The sequence below is a fragment of the Scophthalmus maximus genome, chromosome 4 (assembly GCF_022379125.1).
Source record: "Scophthalmus maximus strain ysfricsl-2021 chromosome 4, ASM2237912v1, whole genome shotgun sequence".
Classification (NCBI taxonomy): Eukaryota; Metazoa; Chordata; class Actinopteri; order Pleuronectiformes; family Scophthalmidae; genus Scophthalmus; species Scophthalmus maximus.
The window spans coordinates 25,340,089-25,366,168 of NC_061518.1; the positions used below are offsets into that span (position 1 = coordinate 25,340,089).

Genomic DNA, 26,080 nt, shown 5'->3' on the forward strand with positions numbered 1-26,080 from the left:
GAGATCCGATGAATTAATAGCTTTGGCATTCGACGTGACAGTGGGACATGGTTGAAGAAATAAAATATTAGTAAAGGTAAAAACTATATAGCATGAATGAATAAGTTTTCTAGACTTTTCAAAATGGATCAAAACTGCTTTTTGCTGTACTCTTTTCCCCCCCATTCCAATGCCAATACAAGTCTGATCACATTGCCAGGCCTCTGTAGTGTATCTCACAAAAATATATAACTGAATATACAACCCTATTAAAAGGCTGCTGCTGATAAGTAATGTTTCTACAAAAAAATATTCTCATTATATATTTTGTTTCTAAATATCACGGGATGATAACTGTACTGAGATTATTGTTAGGGAACGATTTGGATTGTTGAAAATGAACTAGTTATAATTATGGGTAAATGATTATTAAACCATGTGTCCTTGAAAACCTACAAATTTGCAACATTTATGAAATCTATTTCCACCTGGGTTACATTTCTTAAACATAATGGGAAAATACTGCTAATAAATCTGACTGCACTCAAGTACACTTGAACCTATTTGATTTGATGTCTAATAGCCAATCACAGTGTTTAACATCATCTAAAGTGGACCACAGTAGAGACACACCCCTGGCATTACCATCTGTGAGGCAGGGAGGACCGGTAAGGCACATTTTTAATCTCTAAAATGAAATGAAATAGGGTGTATACATATGTGCACTTTTAACTAATATAAGATGTCAATTTAACTTGTGTATAAATCATTAAAAATATGTTTTGCGTTTGTAAGTATCTTTACAAAAAAGATGTCTGTTGCAATCGTTAGGGGATCTGGAAGAGAAACTAAAATGTGAGGCTAACTGTTAATTTAATTTACAATACAATCAAATTATAATTCATCCTATTGATTGTGTACACTGAATAGTCATACTGATTTCTGGAGATACTTCAGAAATTAAGGATATTAAGGATATTCTGAGGAAGCCCTCTTGAGACTTTTTATGGTCATTTTTAAATCTAGGTTTCCAAAATTCAGATTATCTGTGCATAGGAATGGACAGAAAAAAAACATATTAAGTTAAGAGTTAAAAAAATAATGACAGTTTTTTTTTGTTTAATCGGGCTCTGAACGGGTTTCATAAAAATAAAAAGCACAAGAAACGACACGTTAACTCACTTGCCATTTAACTTAAACCAGAACAGGCTTTTATTGCCTATGGCTAACCACGAATGACGACTCGGAATGTGAACCCTGCTCTCCAAAATCAAAGTCTTGCACTTTGTTCACCTGCTATCTATAAACAGACATAATGGAAAGCTTCACACTTATAACCGTGAACATAAACCGGGCAGAGATTACAATACTCACTGCACCATAATTGGGACAACAAATATGTACTGCATAAATGTAGGAGACAGGGTTGGCATTAGATGCCATAGGTTGTGGAATTGTCAACGTGGATGTCATTTATAGTGATATGAATTATGATGATGTTTGTAGCCCCTGTTCATTTAGCCCCAATCTCAATGAACTAAATACAAAAAAAACCCTCCAGTAACACAAAATCAATGATCGCCCAACTTTCAATGTGATGTGATGCAGCAATGAAACACTATAATCGAAGCTAGTAACCTAACTGGGCACAGAGTTGACTTCAAGAGAAACATGTGACATGTGCACTTCAACACACACACACACACACACACACACACAGTGAGAGCCCCCAGGTTAGGGGGGCTTTGGCAGGGGGAAGGGGTGACATTCAGCCTTAAGGAGAAGTTGGCCCTGTCAAGCTGTTTCATGCCATCAAGATGTAGGATCAACTACAAGCCTAGCAGACACACTTACACACATAAACACACACACACAGACACACACAAAGCCCTGCAGCCGGGTTTGCCTTGTTACACTGCTGACCCCAGTTGTTCACTGTTCAATCACTAATTTAGATAAAATAGAAGATACAAACAAGGACATTCTGAAAATTCAAAAGTTCGACATGATGATCCCCAACACCGATACACTCCTCGATTCAGTTCAGTCCATTTGAGTTATTTATTAATTAGGCTATTGTTACACTATATATGCATTAATATATATTAGGTAGCCTTATATGAGAACGAGAGCCAGTGTAGGGGTCACAGAAAGACTTCAGTATCAGCTTACAATTGCCCTATTACATCAGCATAAGTAACTGAATCCTAAGAGATAACTAGCTTATAAGAGACCCAATCCCTCTGACTGGCTTCCCTCTACCTCTAGGCTTGGCTTTGACTCTTTCTCATCCAGCTCATAGCAGAATGCTCTATGGGTGTGCCTAATGTGGACTCACTGAAATGTCAAAGCATTATATATCCTTTTATGCACAGAGTGGCCCCTAAGGGTTTAATTGACTATGCTGTAAAGTGAGTTTGAGAACCGCGAGAGAGCGGGATGAAGATGAATGTGTTTCATTAGAGGGCAAACAGAGCCTGATGGCTGGAATTGGCATTGAGAGAGGAGGAAGAGTCTAATATGGATGAAAAATACGTTCATCCATTCACAATCCACGATGAGATGTACGAGCAGTGCGGTCCACTCCCTGGCTGATCACCTCCAGTGAACTTACCTGGGCAGCGATTCATATTTAACACATTTAAAAAGTTATTTTCTCATCGTTCCCTTTTGTTCTCCTCTCATGGTTAGCCTCTGTCTTTCTCTGAACCAAACAGGGAAAGGAACAAGCTTCCAACGACTGCCTGGCAACTTCAAATGCACGTCAAACAAACAACAGAGCAGAAGACAGAGAGAAGAGAAGGGGCCCCGCTACTATCCCGCGGCCTTCGTTCACCAATTATACTGAGTACCTGCTGACAGGTGGGTTGTCATAGTGTCTGCTTAGCCACCCAACTCCCCTCATCTCCCCCCCCAATCATCCCCCCCCAACTTCCCATCACGTCCCATCCCGCTCTGTAACAGTTCACCACGTGCTGTGCAGAGGAAGCTCCTCGCACCTCCAGGCAGACGAGGGAGACGAGAGAGAAGGAGGATGAGGGGGATGAGGAGGAAGATGGAGGAGAGTTTGGCTTTGAGAGTGAGGCTTTGATTTGGGAAACGTTTAGACAGATGATGGGAAGGTTTTCAGTAGAGGTGCGGAGTTAAGGGAGCGATCTTCTGCTGGTTCTATAGGTTTTTGACAGCCAATGACACTGGCTTTTCCACTTGGACAATATTTTTCAAGTGAAAAAAAGACTAAGCACAGATATTCAGATCATAATAGCACAGTAATGCCACAGGTGATTTAACTGGTCATGACAAGACCGTACTAGAACTACACTGGTTTAAGTAGTATTATGAGGTAGGCCCACAGCACGAATCATTTCAGTTTCATTGTAAAAGCCCAATACTCTCCTTTGAAAAGAAGACCATTTGAATTAGTTACACAGTGTTGAAACTTATTTCTGTGTCAATATTTCAGAAACAAATATAATTATATAAATACAGTGTCACTACAGTGTCTCTAGCAAATCTTCTCTCACTTTTCAACTGACTGTCTCTCTGCAGTTGCTTCTCTTTTCCCGAAACCCTTCTCGGAGTGTTGAAGATGGGGGGCTTACCCCCCACCAACATCGCCCCCCTATCCATTTCTCCTCTGTCTTGCCATCTCAGAAACTCAACCAGCCAACGAACACGACGGAGACAAAACATAACCATAATGGCTCATTAAAGGGAATGGAGATGACTTAGGCAAACAAAGCAGCCTTCACTGGGCTGTCACAGAAACTCCTGTGATGGTGTTTCCAAACTCATGCTGGTGACAAGGAGGTGAAAATGTCTTCCTCCCACCTAGAACCCGCAACTGTTTGGACCGTTTTGACGTAACTCGACAAATCTGAAGTGTGCACACAGCGGAGTGAAAGACCGCTCTCTGTGAGAGGACAAAAGTGTCTTCTTCTCTACCTTCTTAGAGAGGAGGTGAAATTCAAGAGGTATGACTCAAGCATATGATTCACATTTCACACTTTCAAACTTATCAAACCAGCCAATGACCCCTCGTTCCCTGTATGAAGCATCTGCTTTTTATTCATTCATGTTTTGTTTCTCCACCTTTGTTTTTCCCATCAGTCTTATATACTGGTAAAATCATTTTTAAAGATGTGTTGTTTGTTTTTTCATAACTACTGACCTGTGAGTGGCCTTCTCTACACTGTGGTGAGAATAACAGTCACAGAAAAAGCACTCACACTGGTAATCTGACAAGCATGCAATCGAGAGTCTCATCTCTAATGCATTTTTTTTTGTATAAAGTTGACAAGATAATTTACGTTTGTTTTTACATTTAAGAGCCCATATGAAAATTAGAGGCTGGTTATAAAACAGTGTAGTTCCTACATTGTAGCGTAAAAGAGGTGCGAGAGCGCAGACTGAAAGTTTTAACTTAGAGGATTATGGGGATTTATGAAAAGTCACAATGGATGAAACACTCAACCTTCCACCTAGAAATTATGTTCATGTACAACTACACTTCCATCTTAAATAGGTTTTGTAGGAAACACAAAATCTGGCTGAATTATGTTCGGGGGGCAAGATGTTTTCTGAACATTCCTAAACATTCCTCTGTCTCATTAGATACAACTGTAAAAAGAGGCTGACACTGAGAAATGCTCTATGGAGACACGCCCTACTCACAATTATGTTTTGTACAAAACATTTGTTCTATTGCACTTTAGTTGTGTAGAAGGATTAATTCCTAGAAACAGTGTTGGAATACTGTATATTGAGAAAGACTGTTTGTCATACCAATTTTGTGACATGGGACCAATGAGTGGCAATAAAGGAGTACTCAGTAATATGGTTCACTCTGTAAACTCTTTACTCTTGTCTAACACTCTGCTGAAGCTCTTCCACTTCATAGTTCAGACTTTTTTTCTGATTGAAGTCGGTCTGTACAGCTAATCCCATAGGCTGCCACTGACCCAGCACCTACTGCAGTGAAAGCACAGCCATATCTACTTAGCAATCCCCTAGTAATTAAGGAAGGCCCGCACCATGTCTAAACCTCTCTCCGACACAGTGTTGTGTCTGCACAGCATGGAGGCGAAGGAGACATAAGAAGCTTACGGCTCATGTACCTGTCGCTCTGTAAGTGTGCGTCTGCGTCTCAAGAATAGACAGACAGATTAAAAAAGTGATTGGAGAAGTAGAATTAGTCACCTTTCCTGCTTTCTTAATTACGGAAGTCCACCTCTGTGTGCGCAGCACTATAAATACCCTCCAAAAATGGCCCTGAAAATCCAACTTGTAAATGAATGAACACACACACCCACACATGCATGCACACACTCACACTCACACGCACCAATTTCGCAGGATGACCAAAAACTGAACCCGGCACTTCTCAGAAACTGGGCCAAACCATATGTCCTACTGCATATTTTGGGATCAGACTAATTCATTTTGATGATAGCATAAAAAATGATGTGTTCAGAAAAGAGAGGGAGCGAGAGAGAAAGAAGAAATTTGAAGACAGTAAGAACAGAAGAGACAGAGTAAAGTGCCATGGGGAATATGTGTGATGAATCCAGGTCTTAGGAGGAATTCCAGGAGAGTAAAATAGGGTTGAACTTTAACAGGATCAGCATCCAGGGCAACATTACAATAAGACTATTTTTTTTTTTTGACACTGATAAAATGATCTCTAATTAGGACAAACAGCACTAAAAGCAAGTTCAGAGGTACTTTTTTTGTCTTCTTCTTCGTTTCAGTTCGGTTGCGTAACTGCTTTGTGTGGATTCCCAGGATGGCAGGAGTTGAAAGAGACAATTAAAACAGAGAAAGAATAGGAAATGGAAATGGAAAGACACAGAGAGTGTGTTCTTTGAGAGACAGAACTGAGGCTAGGCATCATAAGGCAAGGCATAAATTAAAAAAATAATAAATGAAGGAAACTCACAACAAGTGTTTGCCAACACATATATCCCTTAAAACAGTTCACCAAAAAATTGCTTCAACGAAGATATGGCTTATATATGTAACATGTAATAATATTTTTTTGCTTGCCAATGTAAAAATTGATGAGACATAGCTTACGGAGGAATGAGAAGGTTGTGTCAACAGTGTGCTAAACCTGCTAACGAAAGCTTGGAAAAAATCGAGCTGAAACTTAAAAAAACACACAACAGACAAGAACAAAAACTCCATGCATGCACATAAAACAACAACCAAATTTCATGGAGTGAAGCCCATCTGAACAAATGGGAATGTGACCGATGTTGGAGGAAATTTAGGGTTTAAGAATCAAATTCATATTTATTTTTTTGGTTTAATGTAGTTCACTAGTTACTTAGCTTTATCATCCAAAAAAGTCTTAGCTGTGAAAAAACAGCGATTGGTAAAGCATGGCTAGCTTTCTAACGCCTAAGTATCATATCATTTATTAAAGTTAATCTATGATGGAACAACACCGATATTGTCCAGTGTCAAAAGTCTATATTGTTCTAGCTAGCTAGCAAGCTGATAACTACTGAATATTACTAATTCCATTGGTCCATTGGTCAATCTTTAGTGTTGTATAGATATTAGCACTGTGCCAGCAACGTAGACTCATTATATTTCAGTTTCAAATATGGTTTATATACAAACTTAAATAACAGTGTACCGCATATTTCATTTCCCTCATCTACTGTAATGATGTTGGTCCATCTTGTGGATGTTATGTGTTGGCCAATGCCCAGGTTGCTTGCTGGCACCCCCCTAAGGAGTGTGAGCAAATGCAATAATTGCTAGCCTATGTGCAAGTTCATTTAAGAGGTGAGTTAATTGGACCAAATTATTGATTGACCCTGCATAAGTACAGCATACTGTTCCAAAGTATTCTACCTGTATCTATTAAGAAATTGAATGTGATAAGTAGCCACTGATTTTGTACTGATGGATGCATATGAAGATTGAACGTGTGATTTAAAATTACTCTTCTAAATGACAAAAACTAAATAGTAGAAAATGACAGGGGTTTAAAGTATCTAAGAACTTGTATTAAAGTAAAGTACAGCACTTAAAAGGAGTCAGCCCAGAACATCCCATGTACTAACAACTTAAATTACTAATGACAGTCATTTCCAAAATCATGTGACTAGAGAGATTTGAAACTTACTCAGTATAGCCAATGCATAATAATGAAATACACATCCACAGTTGTTTTTGTTTAACTTGTATAATTTTAGATTTGAACAGAGTTTAAAATCCAAGTGATCTGTGAATTTGAATCAACCTGTTCTGGCTTCACGACAACACAGAAACACACCATTAGTCTTTGTCTAATTCAGTTCAAGTTGTGCCTCCCTCCTAGCCAGAATGTTTTCAAGGAAAAATAATTTTAAGGTGGGTGTAAAATCAGGAAAAGTATTAACAGAAGCTGAAATATGACTGTATGCTTTAGAATATGACACTATGGCACTTAGAAAAGGTTAGAGTAAGTTATAATTTGGCTTAAATAGCTAAAACCTCTGGTGTGGGTCTTTTAGTACAAACCAGTATTTGTACTTGTAAATTTTATGCTACTTTATACAACACTGTACTATTTACTTATTTAACATATTGTTACCAGTTGCACTGATGATTAACATTTTATATACAAAGTCTATATTCTCAATTAATGAAATTGCATGTATTCTTACACGTTATTGAGAATCAAAATTTTAACATTAAAATGTGTTGTTGTCTTACATGTTAAGGCTTCAGTAAAATAGTAAAATAATATGAAATCTATTATAAGAGTACTTTTACTTGTGACTGTGCAAACACTGTACTGTTTCCAAAACACAAAAAAAAAGATATTGTATTTGAACTAGAGATTCATGCTAGATATTCACGTTGTGTTTAATTTTGTCATCTCCAAACTGAAGTCAGAACCATTATTTCAGGAAACATAACATAATTGTCTTTCAGTTGACAAGAACTAAAAATATAGACAATAGCTTTGAGATGAACAGACGCAAAAAAAAGCAGAGAAAATGTTTTGTCCTTCAGCTGTGTTTTCACTCCACTTTCCAACCCCATGCCAGGGACTGCAGAATAAACGGATATATGAATTAAACCCCATTGTTTTAAAAAAGATTTGCTGCTAAATTTAGGCGCAGCTCTTGTTCTCCCTCAATGTGAAAGAATGTGCCAGTTATGTTATGCTTGTGTGTTTTATTTTCTTCCTTTCCCTTATCCTTCACCGTGATCGCGGGCTACATACATCTTATGTTGTCTGAACAAGTATGAATGGTGTGTCTGTGCAAGGCAAGGAAGAGAAAAAAAAAAAACATGCACGCACACATATAGTTCAACCAGGCGATATTTGCAATTAGAAAAGACACAAAAATAATTATTCTGCAGTGCAGTCAGTCGACATATCCAGAGTCGATGATGCACGGATCACGTGTTTAATAAAAAAGGTTAATCAGTTGTTAATCAGAGGATTAATAACTTGTTATTTTCTTTACAAACCATTAATATTATGCCATAAATATTTAATGTTGATAGGTCTTTTTTTTGTGGGAGTGACAGCGTGGGGGTGGGGTGATATGTGCTTGATGATGCAGGGCAGAGTGAGCTATATCCAGGCATTAATGTGCATTAATCATGCTTTGGTGAAGACAAATAAATTCATTCATGTTTATTAATACAACCTTGGAGAAAACAATACTCTTTACATTATTCACTGAGTTATTAATAAAGGATTTATGAACAAGAGGACCACAGGACAGAGACGGAGGAATCGGGAGAGACTGCCGAGAAAGAAAGGGCAGACAAAAAGAGTGGAAGAGGCAAGAGGAGGAGAGAGGAAGAGGGACGTCAGAGTCACAAAGCCAGGAGCAAAAGTTCATTAATGTTTAGGATGGAAGGGGCACGTTTAGGGAGCGGAAGAAATGTGTGTGTGTGTGTGTGTGTGTATGTGTTGGTGTGTGTGTGTGAGTAGTCCACCACTGGAGAGCTCGGGGTTAAACAGAGATTTTCTGCCCTCACTCTTTTCTCCTTAACAAATTACCCTGCCCGTTTGCTAATCAAAGCAAAACAAATATTGCTTTTCATTCGCTCCATTTGTTTGAATGAACATACAGACATTCCCAAAATACTCATTCCCAACTCAAATGTAATTAAATTGTGCCTTTAGTGAAAACATGCAGTGGTACTCCAATTAGTTGTGTTTTTGTCGTCGGGTGAAGATGGAGAATGGCAGTGGGTACGCCCCAGGCACCTCGGTGTCCCAAAATGGAAGTATGTCTTGATGGGTGGGTTAGGGGGAGTGTGTTTGTTAGACAGTGTTTGGGTGCACGAGGCTGATTGCAATGACTTGTTTGCAGAGTTGGTGGATGATTTAGTGATCTGATGATATTTTATTTGTTGTGCTGTGAATATGACATGACTGCCGTGACATTGTTTGAGATTTAAAACAAATGGCAGTATACATTTTTTGCTGCTTAAATACGATCAATCTTCGATTGTTTTAACCGCAAGTGTTTTTTTGCCTTTTTTTGCCTTTTTTTTGCCACAGTAGAGAACAGACCTGACAGGAGATGGAGGGAGAAAGATCAGTGCCATGAAGCAAATACAGTGTGTGTGAAATGTAATTGCAACCAGATTGCTTTTTTTTTTATGAACAAAATTAGTATATGTGGTTAATTAAAACATTTGGCAAGTATTAAATACATATTTGCCATCCTACAAAATACTTTTCTAAGCATAAAAACATTTTTTTTGCTCATGTTCTTAGGTTTACGATGTGTTAATTCACATTCAACCAAAACAACCTTAAACTAAGAGCTATTGTTGCCTAAAACTAACTACAGATGGGAGTCTGGATGTGAACTTCCATTTGTGGTATCACTATCGTGCTCTTTGTGCACCCACTGACTTCCTTATGTGACCTCCTGATTGGCTACTCAGCCTGTCACTCATGAATCTTATTGTTTTATTTGTTTTGTGGCGTAACTTTTTATGGATAAGAGGGAACTCATGGTTTCAGTCTATTTAATTCAGTTTTACTTAAATTATTTGTTTTCTAATATTGCAATGCTTTTAAGAGTCCACATTTAGTAATTTAGTAATTACAAATATCTAATGTATGACTCTGACTCTGCCACTTGGTTAATGTGTGGATAAAACACTCGGTTAAGGTTAAAGAAAAAGTTACAGCTAATATATATGTGAATAATAACTACAAGTCTGTGAGGGGAAGCGGCAGCTTCTTCTCTATAGATCTGGCCTCCACTGTGGCATACGGTGGTTTGATTCTCCACCAGATTCAAAACCACGCGCCCCTTCTATTTTCATATCTCAAATAAAAGCTATTGCAAATGCCAAATGGTGATCTTAAAGGACAAAACACAATAGAGAAATACAAGCTACAAATGACTGCGCATTGTTCAGCTCTGCTAGCTTTCGGTGATACCACTTGAATATCATTCCAACACTAGACAATATGATATAAGAAAAATTGGGTGGGTGTTTTGTAAGATTGTGTCAATGTTGTGTTAATGCACGGGGATAGAGAAGACGGGTTTTCGTGTACCGCCATCCATTTGTAAATCCATCCGCTAATCATTGCCTTCTCTCCTTCTCCATCATAAATGCCTTCACGCCTCTTTTCTCCTTTGTCTTAAGCTCCAAATTGTGTTTTTATTGAAGGTCTGTAGGGATCGCTCGGCAAAATGTCATCCATCAAGCTGTCGATGAATCTATCCTTTCATTTAATGATCAGTCTACCTGATATGCATTTTACATGGCTCCATATACCTATAATGGGAATCAATGGAAAGCAAATAAAGCTGGAAGCCAGTAAGCTGCGTGTCTGACGAATGGATGTGGACGCCGGGTATTTGTCAATACACACAGCTCTGTTCTTAACCGTGTGGCTTTGTCCTATATACGCCTGGGTGAGTGTGGCTGCAAAGGTGGCTCAGTGTGGGTTCGACAGGGGCTTACATATGAGTCCGTGCAATCCCACTACATTCTCTGCCTTGTCTTAAAACCAAAAAATAAGAGAGAGGAAGATATTGAGTGAAAGAGACAAAAAGACAAGAGTAGTTGGAAATGATGATGGCAGAAGGAGATAAAGAAAGAGGGACGCTTAATGAAAGAGGAGGGAGAAGAGACGGAGAGCAGGAGGCTTGAAAAAGGGATGAATTGAAAGGAGAGGGATGAGAGGAATGGCCGCTCGACGTGGTTTCAGTTAAATACTGATTTCATCATACAACTGGGGGAGAAGACGGGGGTGGGTGGGGTTGGCCGTGGTGGCTGTGGCAGCTCTAAAACACATAACTTTTACGAAGTGAAAATCAAATATTAAAAATGACAGGCCTTATAAGTGTGCTGAGTGAGCTCGGGTCACGGAGGGAGGGAGGTGCGGGCGGCTTGTCAGCTACTATCTGTCAGGGCGAATTAGAAACAATCAGGGCCGAGTGAAAGGGAAGGTGATTGTTATTAAGCGGCGGGGCCCTGCGAGCGGGCGCCCCAGATGTGGCCGTGCATATAAAAGAACAGGAAGCCGGCAGTTTAATTCAGGAAGCTCGCCGAGGCAAGCGAGCCACGCCACAAAGGAGGAGAAGGAGGTGGTGGTGGAGGGGGGACAGAGGATATGAGGGGGTTGGGGCTTCTTGTTGCTAATACGCTGGAAGTTACTTTGATAACACATTAGGCCTTTTGAGGAATGATGGACCTCTTTTTTAACCCTCTTTTTTTTTTCTCCGGCTCATCCATCTCTGTCCATCCCGCTCGGGGAAATGACTGGTTAGTGGGCAATAGGAAGAATCACGGGTGAAATCTAGATAAGTCGACCTAAACACACACACACACACACACACACACACACACACACGTATGTGAGTGAGTGAGGAGGGGGGAGACAGCCGAGCCCATATATCAATTACAACTTGATATCCTGGGAGGATGATGGGACGGACAGAGAACCTCCCTGAACGGCTGAATGTGTATGTGTGTGTGTGTGTGTGTGTGTGTGTGTGTGTGTGTGTGCGTTCACAGCCCAATCCCCCTGCACACTTGTCTTTTTTTCTCTCTTTGTAAGCATGTAACAGTCCTTTCCCATCTCTCCCTGAGCTTCTGTCAGGGTTTGGTCCCCGTGCATGCACTTCTGCAGCGGTGCACTCTCATCACAGCACATTGATGGACATGGACATGACTCGATTTTGACTCCTTTGGTAGTTGTCCTGTTATCTGTCCCTAAGTCGGAGGAGGGTGGTGGTTTCTGAATGACAGTGAGTGATAGTGATCTGCCAAGAGGCTGCAGAGTCAAACGCACATTGGCAATTGCAAAACTTTGAAAAACCACACAACACAAACTATAACAAACACCTCACGGGAGGGGGGTGGGCTTGAAGCCTCAATTGTCTTGATATCAAGGAAAATCTGAATCACATGATTCATGAAAATTTAAAACAGAAATACTACCAAAGATAGCTTTATTAGAGGCTTCATTTGACTACACCGGGACACAAACCCAGACAAAAAGTCAAGTGGATCCATTGTTTCGTAAATAGTTTCACTTAACACCAGTTATGTGAAATCAATGCGACGCACAGAGGGAAAAAAAGAGAAGCAATGAAGGAGTTGTTAAGATAGTTTCTTTCATATAGTGCTTTTGTCTCAGAGCTTTGATTTCTATTTACTTTGTAGTGAGACATATCTCAAGAAATTAGCCCTCCCCTTAAGAATCATTGATCATCCAATAGGTTGAAATCAAGCCGTCTTGTCACATGCTCGCTCTCTCTCTCTCTCTCTCTAGCTCTCTGCATTTCTATCGTAGTGATCAGTGGAACGCTCGCCGTCTCAGGTTTCCACCTCCCAGGTATTTCTCTCCATTGCCACTGCTGATGTAGCGGAGGTTATGGTGTTAAACACGGAGCTGCTAAACGCTCCCCAAGGTAATAACAATCGGCGTATGTACAGCGCTGTGCTGTACGGCGACGGGAAGTTTCGGCAGAGTGTGGGAGCCGTGGGGATGGAGAGGCAACGGCGAGAGGGAGGATGAAAGTGGAAGAAATTGACGGAAATAAAAAATAATTAGGAGACAACGAGGTGAAAAAGAGAGAAATGAAAGGTGCGACAGGAAAGAGGTGGAAGACGGGTAATTGCTAAACCAGATGGATAAATAAAGACAATGAGAAGTGATACTAACGTTGCACTGTTGTGATTCTTTCACTGTGATTGTGATTACACCACATTTTAGTCCTGTAAGCCATCTAATCTGTTCATCGACTCCCGTTTTCAAGGAATTCTTGGATATACTGTGTATTTTACAGTAGCTATGTACCTTTGATATACAGATGTTTATACCTGAGAGTGACAATTCATTATTGACCTTGGAAACAGCAGTTTGACAAACTTGCCATGAAGCCAATCGCATTCACCCCAACAATGACTATCCTTGAACCGAGACAGGGTTCTGCTAAGTGGGCTTTGAGTGAAGTTATTATGCTAAACGCCTTAAATTTGACTGTACATGAAGGGTATAGTTTGGATAGATTGTCAAAACATGGTTTCATCACAGCTTCCCCTCACGTTGGCCATTCATTCCTTCTCTATTTAGTGGGGGAAACAAAATGGCAAATAAGTTTGCATCTTGAGTTCATCTTAAAAGGACAGTTGGCAAGTTGTGAGCGTGAACCCTATGAAAACAAATTTTAAAAAACAGGAATACAAATTCCCATTAAAAGTTTTTTTTAATTATTATTTAATTATTCACATTTACATCACAGGTTGGATTCCAATAAAAAAATCTTTTAAAAGTGTAATGAATGTGTTGTTATTTGTGCTACTTTATTTTCATCTTGCTGACTTCTTTCCAACGCGACTTACATTCATCGAGGCGATGACCTGGAATCGAACCCTGACCTTCTGAGTCAGCAGTGTAATCCCCCAAGCTATACCAGTTGCTCATGTGAAGAAGTTTGACGACAAGTCTGTTTTTAAATTAAGATGCAAGGTATATGTTGGAATTATATTAAAACTATTAGATTTGAATAATATATTATTGGACTGAGAATGTGTTCAGTATGACAAGTTTGTGATGTATGATATCACTGATGTCAGGTGAGTGTTTTCATATTATTTTTTTAACCTTTATACCCTAGATCCGTCTATGGCATCTGTCTCAAACTCATAAAGAGCCCAGCTGTATATTTTTCATTCCATCATGTGATGTCAGAGTTTAGTTTGAATGAAATGTGAATTGTTGTTGTCCATTTTCACAAGAAAACATTTCACTATCTACCCCATTACACGCTGCTCCACCTAGACATGACATGAATTGGGATTTATAGAAAATTGTTTTCTGAAGTGTCATAAACCGTAATAGAGTTGTATTGTACCCAGATAAAGTAAAGAGGATGAAAATGCCTCTACCCTACCAGACTGACCTAAATCTTTCTCTTGGTGAAAAAAGAGTAAAAACGTAAGAATATGGGGAAGTAAAACAAAAAAAAAAAAGTTTAAAAAAACAAACAAACCAACAAACAGAATATATGGATGCAGTGGGAGGTGGAAATTGTCTCCTTCTACAATCCAATTCAATCCCCCTTTTTTTCTCCAGGAGGCCAAATCCAGGCCATGTCTAAGATTTCACAACGATTAGCGAGGGAGGGATGAGGAGGGATATAGAGATGTACTCGAGCAGCATTAGCCATTAATCACCAAGGAGGGAGAGAGCGGGAGAGACAGACACAGGGAGAGAGACAGAGAGAGAGTGATAAAGAAACAGAGGTCCTAGCATGGCTCAGCATGGGACTTGTACCTTTAGAGCCTGGACCTCCGCTGATCTTCTGCTTGACTGCAGAGTGGCTCAGTATCCGTAGAGGGGATTCTTAATCGTGGCAGACACAGATTCAAGACCAAAATACATGCACTATAAAAAAAGCATGGTTTCATCAACTAATAAAATGTACTACATTTCTTCCTGTGTGGTGTATTTTGGAGTGGACGTGTATATTACTTCTACTACTTTAAGTTTATGATTTAACAGAATGTAAAGTTGATATTTTTGAGTACTTTTTTCTGTACAATATATTGGTATTCCACTTCTACATTATCTTTCATTTTAAGCTTTTTTTTTTTTTTTTTCATTTTGTCAACAAACCAATCCAAACCTCCAAATTTTGGCTTGGTGTAATGCTCTTTGTTCTTTGACAGATATAAAGACTTTAACAACCATTATGATGACTTGTTAGGAGTCCAATATGAACCCAAACACAGTGTTTACATGGTGTCTTCTTTTTGGTATTGAAATGTCAGTGTTCTATCGTAGTTTCCAAACGACTTAAAAGATCTTAAACCAAACCTGTCATCTCTATTGTACAATGGCTCTGGGAAACAGTCTCTCTGCATGTTAGCTTTGCATCAGAAATTGTAGCGACCATTCACTATCTGGCTGTTTGCTCTATATCATGGTATTTGTTCATATAAGATGGGAGGGGTTTTATAGAAAACAAACTTGTTTGCTAGCACTGTGGATATTATGGGATTGATGCATACTTGGAAATTTTATGCCAAGCTAATGTTACCTTCCTTGTTAGCTTAGATACAAACTGTAGTTTTGTGAATGTTGTTTATTTGATGATGTTTCATGTTAAAAGACGTGTTTTGCTTTAGATATGAGAGGATACCAAGGCTTTGTTTGTGTAAGAGACTGGAACCTGCCAATGTGTAGTTGCCTTGGCAATGTCGATGAATTTTGGGTTTGGATCTACCCAAGGAACAGTAAAGAGAGGGAAGTATTTGTCATTTTCTTTTGGATTCAAATGGGAACACTTTCTCCAGATACTCTTACTTCACCCTTAAAAAGAAACCATGTGACTGTAATGACTGTTGCTTAAAAAAGGTGAGTGTGAGCCAAGTGTCTTTTGTCAGAGCCACATGCTTGTAAATGAAGGTTTGATATGAAATACTCATCACAGGACCCACTTACTTTACCAACACATAACCAAGTATGGCCTATTAAAGCATGATAATGGGCAGCCTTATAACCACTCTCTCTCTGTTCAAGGGTGGACAGGGGTTAAGATCTCTCCCATGTAACTACCTATTATCAAGTGACTAAATTACATTCTACATCACATGATAACACCTAAACCCATTTCCATGACAACTGAGCGTCTCTAGGAAGGTATGGAAATATGTCTGGACGCTTCAGAAACCAAACACCAGCAGACCTCTTGATGACAACTTCTTGGTTCACGGCTGTTTCCAAGGTCAAGAGTGGACGTTTAAGCTACTGTAAATAGAGGTTGTTTTAAGTGTATTAGAAGTTGTACAAGTACTGATTTTACAAAAGGGGACAACTCAGGTTTGTTGATTGTATCAACATATCTACAACATTTAAGTGTTAGGCTGGTTAATGTACACGTACATACACTCTTCTTTCAGGTGGACCTTCCATTAATAGATAAAATATAGTTTCCATCCGTGTGGTGTGATCATTCCCAACAGCCGTCTCATATTCTACCTACATGTAAGGTGTTGCCAATCCAACCCTCCACCTTCCACCCCACTTAGTGTTCCCTGCATCCCCCTATCCATGTCCCCTCCTTCTCCCTACCTATTTTTATTTTATTATTTTTTTTCTGTACTATGAATAAATTTTGTCTGTCCCGGACATGAAAATGTCAAATACCTAAAATACACCTAGGCTAAATAGCATATTAATTTTTAATGCCTGCTCATCCTATGCTGCTATTCTCATATCAGGCCTGTCTGCCAACAGCTGTTGCTGGCTCTCTGGCTGGGAATTTATCATCCATCTAGCTAAAGGAGGGGAGTCAGGGAGAGAATAAAAAAAAGAGATGGGAGACATTGTTCAGAAGACGGGGAAAAGGGGAGGGACAGATCCGTGTTTTCATGGATCCCTAGCTTGCATTTATATCACCCACACCTCGCAACTTTCTTTCTTTGATATATGAGTGGGATTCAATTACACTAATGCCAAACATAAATTGTTCAAGATTCGTTCCGTTTCCCCCCTCCGCGCTGTGTTATAGTGCAAGCCTCCTCGTACATAAAAAAGAAATAAGGAACAAAGTAGTGACATTGACGCTGGAGGTAGTGACATTGGAGAGAGCAGGAGAGGGAGGCATGATGCGTGGAAGCAATGTGCCAACGTGGGTGTTGAATGCCACCCATGTGCATTTTTAGGTGGCATGTGGTGGATGATTATCATAGATTATCACAATCCAGATTGTTACAAGTTCTGTCTGTGCACATAGCAAGCAGTGTACTGTAGCTGTGTGACTGTCTGTGTGTGTGTGTGTTTTGGTTTAAGACGGAGTGCCTTTGGGGATAAGACTAAATGATGAGTGAATGACGAACAGTTGGAGTGTGTGAGTGTTTGTGTGCATTTCTGCATGTGTATGTGTCTTGTTCTTTTATCCTTACAGTGTGAGAAGCAAATATCATACGGGGTTTGGGAAAATGTGAAAAACCTTCAAGTCGAGAACATTTTGCTGCGGGTTAAGGAATGAATTGTGCGTGAGCTTACCTTAACACCCCAACTGCATAATGGAGTCCAACCTGCCTGTCAGGATCAACTGGCCTCTCACCGTCACTCCTGACTGACTACTGCTTACAGGAATGGCCCCCTAGGAAGAGAAACAGGGGAGGGGAAAGATTAGACACTGAGGTGATAATGAAATACAGACCTGAAGAGGCAAGGAGGAAGGCGGACAGGAAGAATCAGACAGTGACGTGTGGGGAGGAAGAAGAAGATGAGGTGGGGCAGGGGGTCAATGTTGAAATGAAAATCTAACAAATTCAGCAAGCGACACTGCAGAGGTCAAGGGAATGCAGCCAGAAAAAGGTTAAAGATGAAATCAAAGCTGGCTCGCTGTGGTGCCCGGAGGCACAGCTGAAAATCTATCCCTCCAAGGCAAGGCCACCGCTGACGTGAGGCAGACAAGAAGCTAAATACTGCACGCCACTCGGGGATCTTTCATTTTCAACCGATCAATAAGGGCTTATATTTATCAGGGCCTCCGAGCAGCTGCCACGTCTGACAACCTCCACTTCATTTTTGCACTCCTCCACAGCTCTTTTCTCCTCCTCCTCTTCTTCCCTTTCTCCTCCTCCTCTCCACCCCGGCACGCCAAATTGAGACCCATCGACCATGAAAAGGGGCAGAGATCCTGGATTGCCATTAACCCCCCCTTGTGTCACTAGACTGTCTACACACACACACACACACACACACACACACACACACACACACCATGGAGATATAATTCTGCTAAAGGTCTGTCTCCCCCTTCTTTAAAGAAACATGCCTTATTATTATGGCTTTGGCACAGACACCAGCATCACCTCATGTCTTTTGTCCCTCAAGCTGCCCAAACACACACACACACACATACACACACACACACACACATGCACGCCCCCCTGCCACATCTTGATACCACTTTTAATTACTACCATTTTGAACGTCTCCTTTTTGCCAAATTTATTTCATTTCATATAACGAAAATATCAAATCCCAAATTACTACAATAAATCTGAGGAGCATCATGAGAAGCGGGAGATTGGGTTTAGGGGTCTGAGTTAAAATAACTGTCTGTCTAATCATCTGCACAACAATATTTGCTGTGAGGCATTCTAAATAGATTATCGCTCGTCCATCTGTGTCATCATTGATTTATAAAGCATTAAGCTGCTTGGAGAAGAGATAGGGCCTTGCCTCCTCTGCTGTTAAAGGGGCTTCTTGTCAAAATCAGGGGCACAGCAATGGCACAACTGTGGCACTCGTCTAACCTCCCCTTTAATCGTCAGGCGAGAGGAAGTGAAAATAGGACGGGCGTATCTGTGTTTTGTTTTTAAAGGGAAGTATGAATCCAAATTTTCTGCATCTCTTTTTGTTTGGTGATACAAAGAGACTGGGAGGAGGGGAGGAAGTACAGAAAAAAAATATATACACACTGAGAGAGAAACAAATAGCGCACATAAACACATATGCACATACACACATGTGAAGAGGAAAAAAAAAAACAAGGGACATCATTAACATATGAATGCTATATGCAAATGGTAGGGAGAGAGCAGATGTTGTTGCATTTAATTGACCTATATGTGAATTGCATCCAAACCTTTCACTGTGTTTTCTGGGCCCACTGAGCGCGGCGTTGACTGGCTTTCTAGTACCAGTCAGTGCAAGAGCAAGGAGCACGGCGATGTTAGCAGTGTTTAAACATAAAGAAGGATATTGAGTCAAAATAGATAAGAAGAGTATCAAATTTGTATCCCTCACTGATGACATCTCTGCCAAAAACTGTTCACCACTTCTTAGTACGCCAACAGTGTCATTTGAGAACAGTTTTAAATCATCATAGTTCAGTATTTTGTTTTTATCTTACTGCAATATGAGGGAACTGTTGTACTTTTTATTTCACTACATTCATTTGACTGCTCTGATTAGTGGCTTCTTTAGATATATCGTATTTTACTTAATAGCACTTGACGAGTAATAAAATGTAGATATTATTCCATACTAAACTACAAAAATAAATTTGTTAATATTAGAGTCACCCCAGTAATGATATTCAAATGTGTATGTACAGTAAAAAAGACAAAACAATATAATATGTTACTGTGTATGATATTTAATCCCTCGTTTTCATAACATGAATTTCATTTTTCATTCATTGGCTATACCAATTAATCTATGTCGACCATGGGGGGCTGGAGCCAAACCCAGAAGACATTGAGTGGGAGAAGGGGGCACACCCTGGACAGGGCGCCAGCGTATCACATGGCTGACAAATATTTGTTTTTTTTATTTTTTGTTAACGTTATCATTAATAAGTTTTGTTTAATTTGGTGACATGTGTGGTCACTGGTGGTAACAGCAGTAGTATTTAATGACTAATACAGATCCCAGAACCTTGGTCTCCTCATGGTGAAATATTTCCAAAAATGTTTTGGAGGAAACGTAATTGCACACAAATTAAACTGTCTAGTAACATAATGAGGATATGTTATTAACGTATGTTTTTAGTGAGTCGCGAATCTGTCTTGCAAAATGATCATTATATTACAATGTACTTGTAGTGCCTGCAGCATTATAACACTTTTTATGGTTGTCTACAGGTACTCACAGTACATTGTCCGGTTTAACTCAGAAAATTATTAATTATTAAATAATATTTTTCTTTTGTGGCCTAAACATATGACCACAGAGAGGACTGTGGATGCAAACTCCAGGCCCATCCACTCAAACCACCTCCAGGAAACGCAGCTGCTGTTAATAAAAGTAGCTCTTTTTCATTCAAAAATAAATTCCCTCTGAACATAATCAGGCCAGTGATTACTTTCCATACAAAAGGTATTTTCTGTTTCAGTTTAGTCGTAGAGAAACATAATTTCTAGGAGGCAGGGTTGGGGTCGGGGTGGGCGACAGTGAGGTGTTCTGATTATTCGCTAGCAATGCTGTTGGTGCACGACAACATTTTTACATTTAGTCAAGAATCGTGTATCACAAATATTAATTTATTACTGTGAGTGAAACAGCGTAAGTGTGTTTCTCTAAAAATGGGGGGTACAGTTATGGAAAGAGTGAGAAATACAAGCAGGGACAGCCTGCACTTTGTGAGGTCCTCAGTGTGTATTCACCCAATCACTCATGAATTTAATTGTTTCATTGTGGCTTTATTTTATTAACATTAATCCCACAACCTTTTAACACCCATTCACATGTACGAAGAGAGTACAAGAGACCACCAATTGTATTCGGTTTTACAGTAGTGTGTTTATACATTTGAAATAAAATTACAAATTTTAAATGTGAAAATGAAAACGATCATTTTTTTGTGTTTGAGTCTGTCGTGATGTCAAATGAGCAACCTCTATTGAAACCCATGAAAACACATTCACACTTTCATTGTGAGCATTTTAAAAATTTCATTGAAAATGTTTACAAATCATGATGATTTAATTTTGAAATGTAAAATGGTGGCAATGCATTTCTTTTTTTTAAGTCGGGCCCCAGATCCTGTTTGAAAAAACATGTGTTTTGCACATTATAAGCGAATCAGACTTTAATCTTTTGTATCATGTCCAGTACATGCACAAAGTGATATCCTGTGAATCCCCTGTCCAATTGGAATGTAATTTGAATATTGCAAAGGAAAGGCAGTTACAATGAAAAATTTTATGGACAGAATGCAAATATGCTGAATGCTGAAAAAATACTATCATATATATTATCTCTGACTAATTTTTCCAAAGTGAAGAGCGAAAGGAGTTTTGCATTCACTATTTGATACCTCGGGCAGCCTGCCAAGGCCCAGATAGAAGGTGATTTTGAAAGTCTATTCATCTGTACCTTTATCAAGCCGCACAACTAGATTCCGTTCTGCTGCCAGCGACACAGATAGAGAGAGCGACAGAGAAAGAGGAGGGAAAGTCACACATTTTACACTGCAATGTTTGCATGGGTGAGCCATGAAAAACACAGATGCTATTTTCATCTGGGCCTTTGCCTTTCTTTCTTTTTTCTTTTTTCTTAATTCTTCTCCCCCCCACCACCGCCAATGCTGCCGCCGCCGCCGCCGCCGCCAATCTTTGGGAATGTCATTAAATTGTATTAAATAGCCTTTTGTCCAGGGGGCAAGGACCACCCGATATATGATAATACATTAAGGCCCCAGTGTAGCAGCCAGTGAGCCGAGACCATCTTAAGAACAAGCATGGTGTGTGAGTGAGTGTGTGTGTGTGTGTGTGTGTGTGTGTGTGTGTGTGTGTGTGTGTGTGTGTGTGTGTGTGGGTGTGTGTGTGCGTGCGCGCGAGCATACTTGTGCACGTGTGTTAAAGAAGGGGTCTGTAATGCTTGGAGAAGACGCTGGAAAAAAGGAGGATGAGGCAAGTTGGGGTATAGGGACAGAAAGAGTGAGATAAAGGGAAAGTGAGAGGAAGGGAGGGAGAGAATGAGGCGGTGTGGGCTGCCTGCCTGCGCATGTGGCTCTCTAACAACTGTGACACATACTAATAGAAACATACCTAATAAATTACAAGCTTTCAGGGTCTGGCAAGCTGACATTTTCTCTGTGCACGGGACAATTTCATATCCGCGGCGCAAAGTCGAGGGGGCTGCTGGACCAAATTGCATCACACAGAGATGCCAGAGGATTAGCATAAAAATTAACACTTAAATTTCAGCTTATTGTCAACCCCACTCCTGCACCGGCTGCCTCACAACAATCAATTCCTCTTAGAAATCTGATTAGATTCCATGACGCTTATTATCCAAGTCATGTCTGTCTGCCCCCTTCACTACCAGCACACAAACACACACACACACACACACACACACACACACACACACACACACACACACACACACACACACACACACACACACACACACACGCACACACACACACACACACACACGCACACACACACACACACACACACACACGCACACGCACACACACACTGGCATAGTCAGAGCACTATAGCTGCCACGACTGCCATTTGACCATTTGTTGAAATGGAATTAAGGGGGTAATAAATCTATAGGTGTGGCATTTTTCTTGACACATGATGGCTCATTCTCAGTCGGGGTGTCTGTCTTGTGATTCCGTGTCTTTCACACAGAAAATCCATCCTCACATGTTGATATTGTGCCTTTTGCGAGACAAGTTCATTTAAATTCTGCTTTGATGCAGTGATGACTGGCGGTCAACCACAAAATATGAGCGGCTAGAAAAAAAAAAAATTGTTCCATAAGAATGAGCATTGTTTTTACATATTTCTCCTCAAATCTCACTGATTTGTGTCAGTTCAACTGATAATCAATGGTTCTGTCTCTCATCATCCCCCCCACGCCCCACCGCCTTCTTTTAAACGAACTTGACTGCATGTCATCCATCCTCAAGAACACACCCGTCGCGAACGCTTTATGTTCACAGAGGAGAAGCTGGAATGAGGTTTAAGAAAAAGAAAAAAAAAGTTTAAAAAAAATTGAGATCTCATGAGGCTGTCGCAATGAAATATTTGTCAATAACAGTTTCTGTTGAAGCACATTGCACAAGTATGCGCTAAAAGCACAGCACACTTTGGGTGGCTCTGGTAAGACTCTTGATTGTTTAGACAAATGGCATTTCATCGCATCCAGATGTCTTTAAGCTGTGCTCAACCACCAGTGCAGCTTTCCAAGGCACATGCTGAATGTATACAAACATCTCCTCATAACTGCCTTCCTCATCTGGGCCTGCGAGCGTCACCGCGCTCGTCACTGTGCTTGGATGACAGCCCGCGGTGAGCTGGAGTTAACATTTTGATATTTAGATTTCTGAGGTGTTCCGAGTCGTTCACGATGACGGGGGCTTGATTAGTTTAGCTCAGTCTGCGATAAAACACGTCATCCTGCCAAACAAGTACGGAAAAAAAATAAATAAATACAATTCCGGCTTTTGTGTTTGAAGGGGTTAAGTAATGGGACCTGATTTCAAAGCAACACAAGTTGTCGTGACTTAAAAAAATGCAATCGGAGGGAATATGGTGCAATCCTGGCCCCGGACAGGCGTTATAACATAACAGTGGCACAAAGGGCCCAGAATAAAGACGCCCACAGGGCTGAGAGATGGAGAGAGGAGAGAGGGAGAAGGAACAATTTGTCTGATGTTCTAAGTGGATAACAACAGCTCCTGCTATGCAGCAGCGGAGGCGCAGAATAATTTAAACCGGCTACCCGGCGACCCGGCCCCTCCTTCCCCTCTCTCACCCCGTGGCCACCACTCCATTCTTATGTTAACATGGCTAAAGAGGAGTGGGCCACCCAGCAGCAGAGAGCAGAAACTTAAGTCCATCCTTCAGGAAAAATAATCCATCCACCCTGCCTCTCTTTGCGATGTAACTTTACTCACTTAAACACACACGCACACACACACACACACACACACACACACACACACACACACACACACACACACACACAGCGCTCCGTAAGGGAAAGGCTGAAACAGATATAGGGGGCAGAGCACCAGCACATTTACTGTGACTTTAAAGCATATTACTTTTCAGACAAGAGTTTGAAGAATAATAAACCGGGTGCTTAACTGGGCTGTTTTCCCTTTCAGTTAATGCCACGCACAGGCAAGGCGGGGGCGAGAAGAATTCATAAGTCTTTAAATGCAGAGTAAACACTGCCTTCTTTGTTGATTGTAGAGCTCTGTTTTTTTTCTTTTGTGTGTGTTGTTTTTTTCTTGCCCCCTTCCCCACCTTCTCCCTTCTTTTTTGCCCGTCTGTGTATCAGTCTTTCCCAATCGCCGACCAGAGGAGCTGCTGTTGTGTTTGCTCTCCAAACAGCACATGTGAGGAACGCACCTCTGTGACATTTTATAGGTTCAAATCCCAGAAGAATGAGGGAGACGGAGAGAGTCATATTTTATACCGGCGGTTTATTTTAACGGGCGCTTGTAATTAACGCAGCATGTCCTTTATCTCCCAGCCATCTATGCCAAGGCCTTCATTTAAACAACTTTATTGTGAAATGTTTGCGTTCTCAGCATTCGGCCAGGGCCCACACACAGAATATTATTTCATACTTCAAGGGGAGTGTGCAGGCGGGGGGGGGGGGGGGGGGGGGGGGGGCTTTGGAAGAGTTTACGCTTTGAGCGGTTATTGTTTTTGATTACAGCGAGACCCTTTTTAAAATGGATCAAGCCTGGTAACCTTACATACACACATGTGCACACACAAACACAAGAGTCTCACACATCCACTGACTCACGCTGAAGCTGTGAGAGGCTGGAGGAGAACCTGTTTACAGAAGGTCTGTGCGAACCTGAAGCCCTTGCCCTGGCCAAATGTACAATCTCAGCATGATTTACGAGAGTACGATCACACTATTTATGTCCAAATGAGAGCACTTGTTTAATGCCGCTGCTCGGGGGCTTCTTTTTGGAGTGTGTGTGTGTGTGTGTGTGTGTTTGTGTTCTTGCCGAGTTTAATGGAATCTGATGGGGAGATTGCGTGTTTACACGTCGTCAAAATTACCCGGAGTTAACACAGCACTCCACACACACAGGTGTTTCTCGCAGGCTAACAATGGAACTTAGAAGATCAAACTGTGCAATGTGAGTGTCCTATCAAACGCCACATGTTGAGCGTGCTGTTGCGTTTCTTTTGCGGGTTTTTTTGCAACCGCCTATTTCTAGAGCAGATCCCGTGTGAAGTGAACATGTGACCGCGGCCCCTTGTGGTTTGACAATATTTACCATTTTCCTATGAAGAAACTTACTCTGGAAGTGGATGGCCAGATTGCTTGGAAGCTGTCAGTGAATTAGCTGCTACGTTTCTGCACATTCCTGCACTTCTGATTGGCCTTGTTCTTCCTTTGTGTGTGACTGCAACTGCAGAGTTGGACGCTGGACTGAAGACAAATTTATATTGAAACCAGATGACAAAGCACATGTTTATCTTATCGTCGCTGAGAGATACACACAAGGCATAAAATGCATCTCAAAAACCACGTTCAAGCTACATTAGGGTTTTTTTGAAATGAGAATGAAACCAATGTGATACTGTATATAATATTCAAACCCCGACTAAGAATTTTGTCAGACAAATCAGATTTAGCTCTCTACGGTCTCACTCAGACTTCACCAAAGTGCAGGTCCGCAGCCGCCTCTACCTGCCGCAGAAATCTTCACCCAGAGAACAGGCACGACGCGACGCAGTGGAATGATTTCACCGCGGAGGGCAGCATGAAACTGAAGTGTGCTCACTCGCAAAATGTACAGAGGAGTAGTCGCACACTGACACTGAATAAAAACAAGACTCGGTAACATAAAATATGACCTTTAACGTCTTGATATCAACTTTCCAAAGCAAATCCCAAATCAGGTTCTTGGGAAGAAAAGATACTTGGCTGTTTTTCTACAGCAGTGGACCGAGCAGCTTGCAAAGAAGAAAAAAAAAATACTTCATTTGCATTGCATTCATGTTTAAGTATAAATGATTAATTCCTGACGGAGCTATAGTGAAATAGGGAACTACCTTTTTATGCCATTAAGACTCTACCAGGACTACCACTTTTTCTTTTTCTCTTGAAGAGTTCAAATTTTGAAAGACA

The 26,080-nt window shown here is 40.6% G+C and overlaps 1 protein-coding gene across 5 annotated transcripts in view; it reads right to left on the bottom strand.

Annotated features, from left to right (window-relative positions):
- znf536 (zinc finger protein 536) overlaps nt 1-26,080 on the bottom strand; it is a 224,190-nt gene that overhangs the window by 119,465 nt on the left and 78,645 nt on the right. For all 5 annotated transcript variants that reach the window (XM_047331628.1, XM_035628683.2, XM_047331630.1 and 2 more), the window contains one exon: nt 17,495-17,594. The gene's annotated coding sequence lies outside the window, so the exon portion shown is untranslated. The remainder of the gene's footprint in view (nt 1-17,494; nt 17,595-26,080) is intronic.